The sequence below is a fragment of the Misgurnus anguillicaudatus genome, chromosome 13 (assembly GCF_027580225.2).
Source record: "Misgurnus anguillicaudatus chromosome 13, ASM2758022v2, whole genome shotgun sequence".
Lineage (NCBI taxonomy): Eukaryota > Metazoa > Chordata > Actinopteri > Cypriniformes > Cobitidae > Misgurnus > Misgurnus anguillicaudatus.
In genome coordinates this window covers 16999684-17014490 of record NC_073349.2, presented here as the reverse complement: position 1 = coordinate 17014490, position 14807 = coordinate 16999684, and the positions used below count along the sequence as shown (strand labels likewise).

The following is a 14807-nucleotide window of genomic DNA, read 5'->3' as shown; positions in this document are numbered from 1 at the left end:
ATAGCATTTTAGTCATACCTCAAAATTTAAATAAAAAATGTCAATAATTAAAATGTCCTAGTGTTGTAAATCTTCCTCTAGGTCATTTTCTGTGTTTAGGTTAGACAAGTCACCCTGAATCATTGGCATCATTAATCTCTGAGATCTGTGTGAGATGTTACAGTTAGAGTATTCGAAGGAGACCCTTTGACATCTGTTAAGAGGACCTGTCCTCCAGGGGTCGAGACCGATGTAGCTTTGTGAAGATGAACTCATCATGCAATTACAACACAATTGACATTAAAAGACATTACTGTACATTTGTACTCAAACTATAATAATCTGAGGTATATGAGAATGAATGAGATTTAAGAGGATTACATGGACATAAATTCTGGTTTACTACTGCAAAGAAGCTCAGGACAGTTCTGCTGCTTTGCGGAACATATCATGGGAGAGCACTTTGCAGTACAATACTTAAAGGGACAGTACAGTACAGCCCAAAATGACCTGCAGTAAATATATGTTTGCATAAATGTGCAATTCTACTTTTCAATTCATGAGAAAATGTGTCGAAATGTAATATCAGAATAGGTGATATTAAGAATTTACTGCTTTAATATTAAACATATATAAATGTGTTTCTTAATATGTTTCAGAGAAAATTGTATTATTACATAATAAATAATAATAATAATATAGTTTCATCCAGTAGTTCATCCACATAATCATTTATTAGTTTCATCCAGTAGTATTCCTATTTTAAAATAATGGTACCCTTTACAATAAGGTTGTATTTGTTAGCATTAGTAAATGAATTAGCAAATAATACAATTGTTTCTGCATTTATTAATCTAGTTACATAGGCGAACACTACTTAAGTATTTTTACTACATAAAAGTACATTTTGAAGTATTCGTATTTTATCAGTGTTTTTCTTTGGAAAACATACATTCCAAAGCATATTATTATAATTTTAACTTCACTACATTTCATAATTTCAAGTTTTTGGTTTATATTTAATATTTAAGTAGATTAAACATCTAGTTTTTTTTTACTTTTATGTAATTAGGTATTAAATCAAAGGAATACACAGTATGATTCTATGCTTTAGAATGTAGTGAACATTTTTAGTAAAGTAAAGTAAATTTTTTCCCACTCTGATAAAGCACAGATGCTTGGAAAATTTACTTAAAATCCTCAAGTAGTGTCAGCCTCTAGTTAGTTATAATACCAATACAATTGTTCATGTGTTAGTTCATTGTTCAACAGTTACAAATTTTTATTTAAAAAATGTATGAGATTAAAAAATGTTGTATAAAGTCTTGCTCGTTGTTACTTAAAGGGATAGTTCATCCAAAAATAATACATTTCTTTGTTCTGATGAATACAAAGGAAGATATTTTGAGAAATGTTTGTAACCAAACCGTTTGTGGACCCCATTCACTTCCATAGGAAAAAAAAATACTATTAAATGAATATTCCATTTTCTTAAAAGAAAAATCCAGATAATTTACTCACCACCATGTCATCCAAAATGTTGATGTCTTTCTTTGTTCAGTCAAGAAGAAATTATGTTTTTTGAGGAAAACATTGCAGGTTTTTTCTCATTTTAATGGACTTTAATAGAGCCCAACATTTAATACTTAACTCAACACTTAACAGTTTTTTTCAACGTAGTTTCAAAGGACTATAAACAATCCCAAACGAGGCATAAGGGTCTTATCTAGCGAAACGATTGTCATTTTTGATAAGAAAAATAAAAAATATCCACTTTTAAACCACAACTTCTCGTCTAGATCCGGTCGTGATGCGTGATGTGACCCCACGCAATACGTCAAGAGGTCACAGAAGACGAACGCAAAACTCCGCCCCAGTGTTTACAAATGTGTTGAAAGAGGACCTTTCCTACGTTGTTGTATGTCAACTGATACTAATTAATGTCTTTGTGTCAGTTTATTGTTTACAATGGTCCCCAAATGTGCGTTTTATATATATGTAACACGTGACCTCCCTACATCACTACGCGCTGGACCGGACCTAGACGAAAAGTTGTGGTTTAAAAGAGCATATTTTTTATTTTTCTTGTCAAAAATGACAATCGTTTTGCTAGATAAGACCCTTATGCCTCGTTTGGGATCGTTTATAGACCTTTGAAACTCCATTGAAAAAAAACTGTTAAGTGTTGAGTTAAGTATTAAATGTTGGGCTCTATTAAAGTCCATTAAAATGAGAAAAATCCTGCAATCTTTTCCCCAAAAAACATAATTTCTTCTCGACTGAACAAAGAAAGACATCAACATTTTGGATGACATGGTGGTGAGTAAATTATCTGGATTTTTCTTTTAAGAAAATGGAATATTCCTTTAAAGTAAATGGGGTTCATCAGAAGAACAAATTTATACAGGTTTGTAACAACATGAGATTGAGTAAATGATGACAGAATTTTAATTTTCAGGTGAACTATCCCCTTTATGTTATAATGCATTAACTAAGGTTAATAAATTGTAAAGTGTTAAAATAAAAATAGAAATTTTCAGGTTAAGGCTGCTACAAAAATATACAACCTGGCTAGTGGGGTTTAAAAATCCATACACATTACAGCCATATAGATTTTAAGTTAAACAAGGACATTTTCTCAACGATCTGAATTGCATAAAAATTCTCACTAATTTAAGACTGTGTCCTAAGAACTAATCTAACCAACTAGCAACTAATTACTGTCTTTTCGGATTCAAATTAGATCAACAGATCTACAGCTTTATGTAACTGACTTAAAACAGTTAAAGTATGACCAGTCTTGAAGAAAAAAAAAATTACAAGACTTAAGCAGTTTTAGAAACTGATCTCTCTTAGTATTCAAGCCCTGGGATCTCAAAACGGGTCTGAAAACGTGCGTACGCAAAGCTTGTGATCTATAAAAACAAATTTGAGGGGAGAATGTGCTTGAAGGGTGGGATCTGAGGAAGATTCATGTACGCACACTTGCAGGTGATCTGTGATTTATAAAGGGAACATTGCTTTGTTTTAAAAGTCTTAATTTTTTGGGGCATATGCCATTTCTGGCTTTTATACATACGTAGACTTTTAGTAAGGATCCTACGCACAGTTTTATAAATGAGACCCCAGAACTGAAGTACGCATAAGGCGTTTTGCATGTCTGCTTAAGTGAGTGTACAACAAAGACAGCAGTTTAATGCAGTCAAACCACATAATGAAGAAATGATTATCCTGAGAGAAGTTGATATGCTCTTAAAGATCAGCTGGGAACTTCTGATGTCAATAAAAGTATAAATATGAACAATACATCAATATCATGAATCTACAAAAAAAGGAATTGCTCACATATATGCCTTTTTATTAACTAAATGTATTTTTAACATCAGTTCTGTCCTGTTTGGTTATGGCAATTCACAAAAGGTGCATGAAGAGTTTGTATTATAACACAAGAAAATCAAAAGCAGTTTCTGGGAGGATATGACCCAACTACTCCAGATAAAGATTTATGATAGCTTTTGATATGATAGAACACAATAGCATACTTATAATCAGGATATAATAAAATCATGCTATTTTAGTTATGACCTAAAGAAAAGGATTTGTTGTTGGTCATCTTTTTAGCAGGATCTTTTGCTGTACTGTAGATTGCACCACACACTTGGCACCTGCTCCAGCTGCTGTATAGAGAAAAACATCACAGCTGAACTGATCAGCACACTTGCACCTGGGACTGTTTCACAAGCTGCCCTTCGCTAAACTAATCCTTATCGACTAAAGGCACATTTCAAACAGGCCTTCAATTTGCTGATATGGGAATAAAGAGATAAGATGGATAAAGAGATTACGGATTGAGAAATAAGAGATAAGAACATTTTTGTAATATGTGGAATAGAAAGTAAAATAAAGAACAATTTAACCTGAAGAAGAAGACAAATATTCCCGCTATTTACTCAGCATATTGACCTTCACATAAACGCTACAAATTCTGTGTCCATTGCCTACAAGTAAGGAGACCGCTCAACACAAGCTGTCTGCTAAAGGCCATCCTGCGATCCTCCACCCCCAACCATGGTAAAAAGCTGATTGCCTCTCTCTCTCTCAGCAGCAATGCAGCATTCAAGTCCTGCAGGCAATTTGACAAATGAGCTACGATCTGAGCTAAGGGGGATGCCTCCACTGCAGCACACGTCCCAGAGCCCACGTGCCCATAACCGGTACTGCTGTGGTTCAGTACATACAACTAACCCATTACATGCATGCGGAGGCAAGCAGGCGCGCGCACATGCTCTCAACTGCAATGCTGCATAAGCTTCAGTGAAAAGCTCAGGTATCTGCTGTGGGCAAGCACTTCCATCACCCATAATTACCTTCACAATGCAGGACCAAGAACAATGTATTACTGGAGAACTTTGTCCTCACTCTTACTTAATGTATTTTATACATTGTTTTGTACTATGCATCTGTATTGTTATGTTTGGCTGCTACTTATATTTGGTTATGTGGAAAACAATTAATATAGCACCTCAATCTGTCAAGGATATTGTTTTAACCTCTATATCCACAACAGAAATGCATTGCAAAACTCTTTTATTTTTATTTTCCAGTCATTATCAAAGCAAGATTATTTTTCTTGGACAATAGCTTTCTATATTTTAGCAAATGTAAATGATGTGCTTCAAGGGAACACAAAAAAAGAGTTATAGCCAATGAGATAATGAAATAAACTGTATTTTCTGCAAACAAGCCTTTTGTGCTTTCAAAGTATAATTTGACCTTGTTTTAAGGATGTTCGGAAGCAGATAATGTCATTTAATGAACTAGCAAAATGATTTCAATAAACTAAGTTAATTTGTTACATAATCTAATATGCATTTGGGTGCTCCTAAAGCTTTTTCTGCAGAAGGACACAATATTCTTCACAAACAAATGACACTATGGTGCAATCGCTCTCCTTGGTCCTGGGTTGATAGTTTACTGTAGGCTGTCAAACCCGCTGTCAGACACACATGCTCTGCTTTAGAGAGCGAGTGATTTGCGGGTTGCCTGCTGGGATTCGGTATTGATTAGCTTGAAATTACAGGTTTTAAAAGGTTGGCGAAAAAGAGAAGGTGTAAGCGGCCCGCGCACAGCAGCGTCTGCATGCTCTCCGGCAGTAATCAGCATCTTCAGCATTATGTGCAAGCACTGCACAGGAAAATGTGAATTTCACCGAGAGACAGCTGAGTGCTGGGTAATTTAATTCAGGAGGCACACTCTCTCTCTTTCAGCCAGCAGTGTAAAGTGAGCCATATAACCTTCAAAACTACAGCATCTTTCATCCTATCAGGATGACTGACAAATAAGAGCAGTTAAGCATTTCAAGAAATTTACTACACTCTTGAAAAATGTTTTCATTTGAAGACAAGCTGAATTATATTGGGCAAATACTGTATATGCATTTGACAGATACGTTAATCCAAAGTGACTTATTTTATCCAGAGCAAAGTTTATATAGGGCCTAATTCTGTAAATGCTTCCATTATGTTCTATGCAACTTATTGATTGATATTTTAATATATTTTGTAATATTTTAATATATAAAGCGCTTAGATGCAAAGTACATCTGTCATGTTTTCTTGTAAATGACCATTTTTTTAAGGCTCTTATGTTTAGTAATTTCACTTTAATAACTAAGGGTATCGGTAATGGTCAGCAATTGAAAAGCCTTATTTTCACAAATGTAACTTTAATCATTTCATTGATATTAACAAATCTGACAGTCTTTGGACTGTCTCCAGTCACTCTTCACTGTCCTTTCTGAATAAGGGTAAAAGGCTCAAAAATTCAGGTTAATAATATGTTTGGCAAATCTCATTAAACCGAGTACTAACACTTGAACCTTGGCGTACGCATGCCGTTGTTCATCCAATTCATTTTCCGTGCACTTAGACGACTTTCTCCCATCGTTCGACTCTCCTTTATAACGTCATTAAAGGTCCCATTTTTTCTGTGTTTTGAAGCTTTGATTGTGTTTACATTGCGCAATATAACATGTGTTAATTTTTCATGTGTAAAAAACACATTATTTTTCACACAATTTACTTATCTCTATAGCACTGTTTTCACGGTCCTATAACGGCCTGATGTATTCCATGTTTAATGAAGTCCCTCCTTCAGAAATACCAGCCTGATCTCACAAGAATTCAAACATATTTTACGAGTGGCTAATTCGTATGAATTCATACGAAGTTAATCGTGCAAAAACATACGATTCTCATAAAAAAAACACAACAACAACAAAACCGAAATTCTTGTGTGTGGAGTTTAGTCAAACACTCTTATTATGGCCCTGTCCCAAATGGCGCACTTCATGTGGACTTTCGGTGTCGTGGCCTTAAATTGCGCGTGCTCGCTATCCCCGGATTTCCACCAACTGCGGAGCGGCTGCAGATCGGCTCCGCTGCGTTACGGCTACGCATTCCGCCGTCCGCCAATACCCACCATGTCCGTATTTGTTGCAGAGCGGCTGCGTGCTGAAGTGACGAGGACCTACGAGGTCTCGCAAATTCACGTGATGATCGCACGATATCTAGTTCTGTCTCCGCCCATTATGACGTTAAATTATGACGGTTTGCTGGACCAGCCCAGATCACAACACGAGATCTCACGAATTCAAGTATGATCACGTGATATAGTCTTGTTTCCGCCCTGCGGAGCTGTCCGGCATCCGTCAAAAATTGAAGCTCTGCGTATTTGTTCCGGAGGGCTCCGGATGGCCGGAGCTGTGACGAATTCAGAACGCAGTCAGTGGAAATACACACATTGACTTGAATGGAAACCGATTGACTCCGCCGCCGTTCCACAGCGGATCCGCAGCCGTTCCGCAGTCGGTGGAAATCCGGGGTTAGTCTACGAGTCCGTACGTGTCGTTTTTACGCTTTGAAATGTGCTCATCAGCGCCTCCTTTGCCCCCTTGATGCGGTCTTCCACGAAGCCAGCACTGCAGCAGCCTTCGCGCACTTTACCAACCCAGAAGTCCTTGCGAAAGAGCAATCAGACCAATCAGAAGACGGAAGAGAGGAGTTCACACTGACGGGCAACTTCTCTACCTATTTCCGGCGTGACGCTCGAGTCAGTCCCAAAATACCACTCCGGTGCACCCACGTGGACTCGCATCAAGGGTCCCTAAAGTCTGCACTACATGATGTCATCAAAGTGTGGACTCTGAGGAGGTCCACAAGTATGGAGTGTGCCATTTGGGACAGGGGATTTGACGTCATTCAACCAGGAAGTAGAGGGCTGTGGTCCAAACTGGCCGTTCCCTGTAGGCTTTGAAAGGGTAATTCTATTAAACAGTCCCTCCCGAAAAACGCGATTATGCGATCGCATGATTTAATGCATAATCAGCCAAAGTCCGCATATTTATGCGGGCCGCATTTTTTTAATACGCGGCACTTTCACCGCATAAATTGCAGATTTCTGCTTGCATGATTTCATAAGCCCCGCATTTTCGTAGCTAAAGGTCATATATATCTTAGCAGAAAGTTGAAAAATGTTGCACTTACTTCACACATGCACAGCCATGTCCCCTGTTATCATGGGAATGTTAGGAAGTAACGTAATTATGCAACGTGAACATCAATGAAAAGCTGCAAAAATTGCATAAATATCCCGCATATTCCATTGCATTTTTTAAGAAAATGTGCCGCAACAATTTTTGCCTGCAACAATCACAAAAAACTGGGTATTTCTGGAATTATTTATGCTCTAACAGAAACCTTAAACACCAACTAAAGTTTAAAAAATGAAATCAGGAAAAATGGGACCTTTAAGTTTTGCATTTGCTATTGTGTAATAGCGACCTCTAATGGTGAAAATCTAAATATTGTGGCTTTAACAGATTCTGCCAACAAAGCAGTATTTCTGAATAGGCTGAGGCCAGGATTAAGCAGATTTGAAGCGAAAATATTTGATGAACGTATAATCCGTGCCAAGAGCTTTGGGTCAATAGCTTTATCTAATTTTTGCAAAAAAATATTCAGTACTGAGCAAAATCTCACTGTAGTACGACAGACCTTTGCTAGCATTCTCAATAACAAGGATGTTTTAACTTCTGATCTCATCAGTATGTATGTATCCATCTAAACATCATTAGAACAAGATACATTTACTAAAGAAACAAAAAATCATAATCAAATGTGATCTGCTCCATTTTGAGCATCTTTGAGCGAAAAACACAATTTGAGATTTATGCACTGAAACAGACACTGTTTAAATCATTATCAGCAGTACAAACATATACAATACATTTATTAAGATTATTTTAAAAAGTATAATATATTAGACATTACCTTTTACTTTAGTATAAAACGTGTTTTTGGCTTAAATTCATGTCTTCTGAACGTAATAGCTAAAACAAAAAAACATTTATTCTGTAATGCTTTGGATTTAACCTTCATATTTCCTCAAAGGACATACGAATGCTTTAAAAAAAAATTCCCTGCTGTACCATGCAACATTAAACACAAGGTGGCAGGAAAGTGCTTTTCTCTCCCTGATTAATATCAAAGCATCACGGTGAACTAATGTTCTGTAGCTCACACTGAACACAACAAAATAACAAGTTTGTCCTTGGGAACTTGACATTACCTCATAATACCCTCCATAACAGCTTTAAATGCTCCATTGACATGGTGATATAAGATCATATCTGCATGAAAACAAAACAGATAGTATTGAGATGCAGGTCGGGTAAACAACCAAGCCCATATATTTCATCAGTACTCTCTGATAGATGAACACTTTGTATAAAGCAAAAAAGTAAAAAACATTTAGATTAACATCTACTTTGATCCAAAGTGACCCACAGTGCATTAAAGCTGTACACCTTTTTGTGTGTTCAATATGTGTGAGAATTAAATTCACAACCTTCTGCACTTCTCCAGTTGTGATACATCACCACAAAATACTACCAAAAGATTAACTATCATTAATCTACAGTATAGTATCCATCTGTCCTGAAAAATGATAACCAAAATGTGCCAACATGTGCAACAACTGGCACACACAAATCAAAATGCATACATAAATACTCACAGCAACATGTCTTACAAGTGTGAAAGTCAAAAATTATTTTCTATTCACAGTATATCTCAGCTGCGCCAACACACCAGAATGTGACAGCATGCCAGTCACAGCAAAACCTCACTTATGGCTTCCATATGAAATAATCAGAATCTGTGCTGGAGAAAGTTTATTCAGCCAGCTGAAGGAATGACTCAGAGAGAGTGAATGTGTCAGAGCGTTGTGTGATGGGATTAGCTCACAGTAAGTTTCTTTTTCCTTAAGATACGTTACTCACGCTTGCATTCCTTCAGGCCACTTCCAGTTTCTGAAAAGAATGAAGTTTTTGTGCAAAGATGTTTGGTGCTCTGCTGTGGAAACACAGCAGGTGAGGAACTCAGAGCCAAAAGCACATTTGTTTGTGTGCTTTGTGAAAAAGTGAATCAGACCATAGTAAAGCCAGCACAACATATCTAATGTGAACAACTAAACTAAACGTGCTTTTTAGGACTCGAGAGAGAATTTGTTATGTAACTAGTTTTCCACAATCCAAATTCAGTGAATTACTCGCATGTAAAATCGTATTTTGTGTGTCAGATCTTGTTATGTAGTACAAATCATTAAATCACTTGATCTCAGATTGTTTCTCGTTGTTTTGTCCCTCCAAGCAACAATCTGCTAAATATTTTAAGGGGAACTCCCTTTTTACAGCTGGAAATACGATTCTAAGATCATAACAACTTCTTTGAGTATGATTGTGTGTGATATTTGTATAGTTTATGAGCTGGAAACAAGGAGCCAAGACAATTTTGTTTTCTTTATCGAGAGCCAAACGCACCAGAGGCTTCTGGTGAGTGTATGACTAAACGAAAACGGTCAGGTTTTGTGCGACTTTGATTGGCATGCCATTATTCAATCTTTAAGGACAGTTCACCCCCCAAATTAACATTGCAGTCTATTTTTTTCCCACAATACAACTGGGCACAAAACAATCTGATCCCCATTCACTTTTTTGTATATAATAAAGAAGCAACTTATGCAAAACATTAAATTTTTTCATATAAGAACGTCATATTGGTTGGAATGAAGTGCCGGTAACAAAATATTACAAATATTTCATTTTTGAGGTGAACTATTTCTTTAAGCATCTGTTTGGTAACAGATCGGTATAATCAAGGTTTTTAAACCGTTAAACTATTGAGAAACAACGCTGAAGTAAACCAATGAAAGACAAAAACCAAATAGGAACATTAGGAACAAAGGGCTTTGTAAGATCTGGGATATTGTTTTGTAAATATGCCTTGTTGATGAATGCCATTCAAAGACAATTAGCATATGTAAGTAACTAGACTGAACACAAGGGGACAGTAAAACACTTTCACATTTCACAACTCAATTTAACGCAGTAAACCTCAGCAGTGTTAAACAAACAAAGGGGCAGTTCACACAAAAATTTTATTCTGGCATCATTTACTCACCATCAAACCTTTATGACTTGAAGATGGAGATGTCAGGCAAAGTGTTAGCTTCAGTTCCCATTCACTTTCACTGTATGAGAAAAAACATTAACATTATTAAAACAAAAATCTAATTTTGCATTCAAAATAGGAAATAAAGTCATACAGGTTTAAAATTAAAGGTGCAGTGTGCACATTTTCTAGTGGTGAGGTGGTGAATTGCAACCAACGGCTCAGTCCACTGCTCACCCCTGGCTTTTAAAACACATAGAGAAGCTACTGTAGCCACCACCGGACAAACAGGTCATCATCGGAGACAACTTAGTAAAATAATTGTCCGTTAAGGGCTTCTGTAGAAACATGGTGGCCCAAAATGGCGACTTCCATGTAAGGGGACCCTCGGTGTATGTAGATAAAAACATCTCATTCTAAGGTAATAAACACATAACGGTTCATTATTAAAGGTCTTAATACACATTTGATAATATAGTTTTGTATATTATATTGCATTTCTGTCAAGAGATCCTTCTAAAAATTACACACTGCACCTTTAAATATAATTTGCTGATTCAGACAACTCAATGTTCAGCTCATCTTCTCAGTCACTAAGGTCTACAAAAAAATCGACCTTATCTACTAAACAAAAAAGGTTTGATTGGTACTGGTTGCTAATTGCAACCGAAGGAATGTGTTGAAAGAGAAGTGGTATGTTGTGTAAGGTCTATAAAGGAGACCTTTATGGACCTCCAGACTGTAAGAGTTGCCAAGGTGCCTCGTTGTCTGTTGAGTCATATAAAGAGCAGCCACATGAATCTGTCTTCATGCATGGAAATACAGTCATCAAAAGAGTGCAACAACTAGGGGCAAAGTGCAATGGGTCTAAAAGTAATAATGAAAGCAAGTATTGCTGTAAGTGAAAGAACGGATGCAACAATATGTTCAAAATTGGGAAGGGGGAGAGTACACGTTTAAGAATCTGTCATTAAAACCCCATATGAATTAACCACTCTAAATAGTGTTTTTGATGTATATAAAATAATAGACTAAATTACTAAACTCACACACATTTTTTGATTTTGCCATTAAAATAAATCCAATATTGCCTAAAAATCCACAAACACTATAAAAATGCTGAGTTGTTTTAATCCATGAATGGGAAAATGTGGTGAAACCCATCTGCTGGTTTAAGTGAACCTATGTGACCCAATGCATTAAAACGACCCAACATTCATTAAGATGGGGTTCTCAGTTTTCCCCCAATTTTGAAACAACCCAGCATTTTTTGAATGAGTGAAGACACTCAAAATCCAGTGTGTGACCTGTTTATTCACTTGAATAGATGTCTGTTTACCTCACAAATAAAACCATTAAAAGTAGGACAATTCTAACTATTTGTAATATGTGTGACTTAACCCTAAATTAAATGGACTACTAGCCCTTACGTACATCTAGATTGCGTCTCATCAGTATGTACTATGTAGCACACAATTAGCAATGTTTATCAGGGGAAATGAGCTCAGCTCATTTGGGAGGGCCGCGTGCAGCAGCAGCTGGGAGCTATTTGACCACGTGACAGGAGGGATGTTTCTGTCGCTGTAGCAGCCATCATTTCACCCAATACAAGCCTGTTCTCAAAAGACACGACGAGGATATAGACATGGATTTGTACGGGAATATCGAGTGAAAGGACGAGACTCGCTCCGCTTCTTCGTCTGTGCTTTATTTCCGGCTTGTATCGTTTCCAGGTACGGTTTGAGATTCTTACCGTTTAAATGTGTGTCTTTTGTCCAATCGGCGTGTGTTCACGTGCACGCTTCGCGTTATTTTTAAGTTTACTCAAAAGAAAACGTCCAGTCGATGTGTTTATTCAACTAACCGACGTTGTTATAAAGCAGCGAATGAAATATACACGCGCTACTGTGTCACGCGTCTCAATGTAAATAATTCAGCAGCGTGCACTAAACACGAACTACTTCCTGTGTTTGTAGATTAGAAAAGTGCTATATAATATTATTGTTTAAACAATCAAATCTGTTTGGTGAACGTTCACTTAATTTCTCAGTCCAGTATAATCGTATCGATATTAAAAGATTAATACTCGATCAAAATGTTCAAATGTTATGTTTGTACAAAAGGCCAGATATTCTCATTAACGAGTCAAGCTCGATGCACACGTTGTAGTTTTTGTTTGTTTTAGCTATGAAGTAGGATTTTGCCTGTGTTTGGGGCTTTTTTGTTTTACTTTAAGACAGTAAAGACGTTTGGTTCAGACAATGCTTTACTTTCGGTTTAGGAGCACTAGGTGTGGAGGTATTTGTATACAGAATAAACGAAGATCGTCGCTTTGTTATTCAAATATGTTGCCACGCTATTAGCTAGCAAGCAGTGTAACAGGTTAACGTAACGTTAGATTGATCAATTGTGATTGTTGATGAATCAGCTGTAGTCAATGTGCAGTAACTTATGTTTCCTTTAGGGATCGTGTTACTGCCTTAATTTTCCGTAAAGATAAAACTACCTTGTTGTTTTTACTACTGTTAAGATAATTTTAACTTAAATAGAAATACTCTAATTCAAGTAATTGAAGCATTTTTTATCACCTGATTTTGTAACGACATACATCTGTGAATTGTTTTAGGTTATTACAGTTTTAAGTAAGTACTTATGTTAACTAAATTAGCATAAACTGGTTCCTGGTAGCTTTTCATTGATTGATTATATGGGCAGTGTTGTTGATATGTTTTGAAAGCACACAGAAGGACAACAACAGTGTGTCAGATTACTATGTGGTTGATGTATTTAAGTCAGATTAACATCTCTTGTTGACATAAGGGCAGCAGGTCTGGATTTCTCATTTTAGAATTGAAATGATTTAGATCTATATGGCAAATGTTTATGTTGAAAGTCCCCTGCTGAACATTAATGTCAGGTCAACACTGTAATATAAAGCACATCCTGCTGAGTTGATCTGTATTACAGCCTGGGAAGGTTTTAAATACACAAAGTAAATATGACATTGTGTGTTGGTTTATTCACAGAGAGTAGTACCGGTTTGTGTAAGGAATAAGGATAACGTTTTGTTAAAAAAGGTTTTTAAATATTACATGATGGATGTGGCTCTGAATTGCCATTTTGTTAAAACTTCTTCCTACAGTTAAGAGGGCTCTGTGCTGTATCAGGTTAAATTTTGCTTTAAGAATCACTTTGACTTTCTAAAATACTGTGCTATGTAAATGGGTAAAAACCTGGTTTGCTTTGTCCCTCCCTATTTGGTTACTAGCACAGACTTCCTGTAATGTTCCTCTTGAACGTTTTCCACATGCTGATCACAGGTCTGGTGTAGGTATCTGATTGAATCTTTTTCTTGGATGAACTTTCAAAGTGCTCCAGTTTTGAGTCAGCACATTTTTATCTGGTTAAAATCCCATGCTTCCCCAGACCAGAATGAACTTTTTGTTCAGAAAAACATTTTGTTGCGTTTCGTTGGTGACATATATTTCTTCCTTTTGTCTAATAGTGATGGAGGCAATATGAAACGAGTTCTTTAGTGAATGAAAACTCCATTAAGATTATTTTGAGATTCTTTGAACCTCGTGCTCTTTCGTCATCTTTTGGCTTTGTCAAGCCGAGTGTTAAATTTGCTTATGTAACTTCATTAATTTAGTGAAAGCTCCTTAGGCTTACAATACAGCATGCCTTGACACACTTTAGTTCTTTAGTTCTGAGGATTTGCATAGTTTTGTTTAATAGTTGGTTCAGCTAAGGTTGCGAATGTTTGATCAAAGATAGGCTATTGGATATACCAAGATTGAGCACTCACATTACCATGAGAAGGAGACAATGCAACACTCACCCTGTGTCAAATCAAACTGTGACAGTACATACCGAATTAGATGAAGTAACTACATAATATGGCACACGTCATCATAATAAGTGAGCCATTAATTTGAAGGATGTTAAACCAGGGTTCCCACACCTTAGTTAACTTCAAATTCAAGGACTTTCCAGGTCCAATACCCTTAAATTCAAGGACTAAATGTGGGGACACATTTCAAGTGGCAGCTAGGTTACATCGTGTTACCTTTTAAGATACATTGTTACAGTTCCCTTTTGAGGGAACTTGCGCTGCGTCTGAATGTGTATATCAAATTCAACCAATGATGAGGCTTAACGACAAAGACAGGGTGATGCGGGAGCCAGGAAGAATATCGCTATCTGAAATCTTGCCAAAGACGGCGTTACAGGGACGCAGGAAGTATGGCAAGGGAGACGCAGCGTCTCGTTCCCTTCTCAGGGAACAACAGTTACATACGTAACCCGAGACATTTT

General features: G+C 36.7%; 1 protein-coding gene and 1 long non-coding RNA gene across 2 annotated transcripts in view; one reads left to right on the top strand and one right to left on the bottom strand.

Annotated features, from left to right (window-relative positions):
- LOC129430769 (uncharacterized) overlaps positions 1-13703 on the bottom strand; it is a 40314-nt gene extending 26611 nt beyond the window's left edge. Inside the window, exons 1-2 of the long non-coding RNA XR_008639611.2 lie at positions 12244-13703; positions 10500-10569 (exon numbers count right to left, since the gene is read on the bottom strand). This is a non-coding gene — a long non-coding RNA (uncharacterized lncRNA). The remainder of the gene's footprint in view (positions 1-10499; positions 10570-12243) is intronic.
- The window catches only part of spsb1 (splA/ryanodine receptor domain and SOCS box containing 1), a 30245-nt gene continuing 27463 nt past the window's right edge, over positions 12026-14807 (top strand). Inside the window, exon 1 of the mRNA XM_055188298.2 lies at positions 12026-12223. The gene's annotated coding sequence lies outside the window, so the exon portion shown is untranslated. The remainder of the gene's footprint in view (positions 12224-14807) is intronic.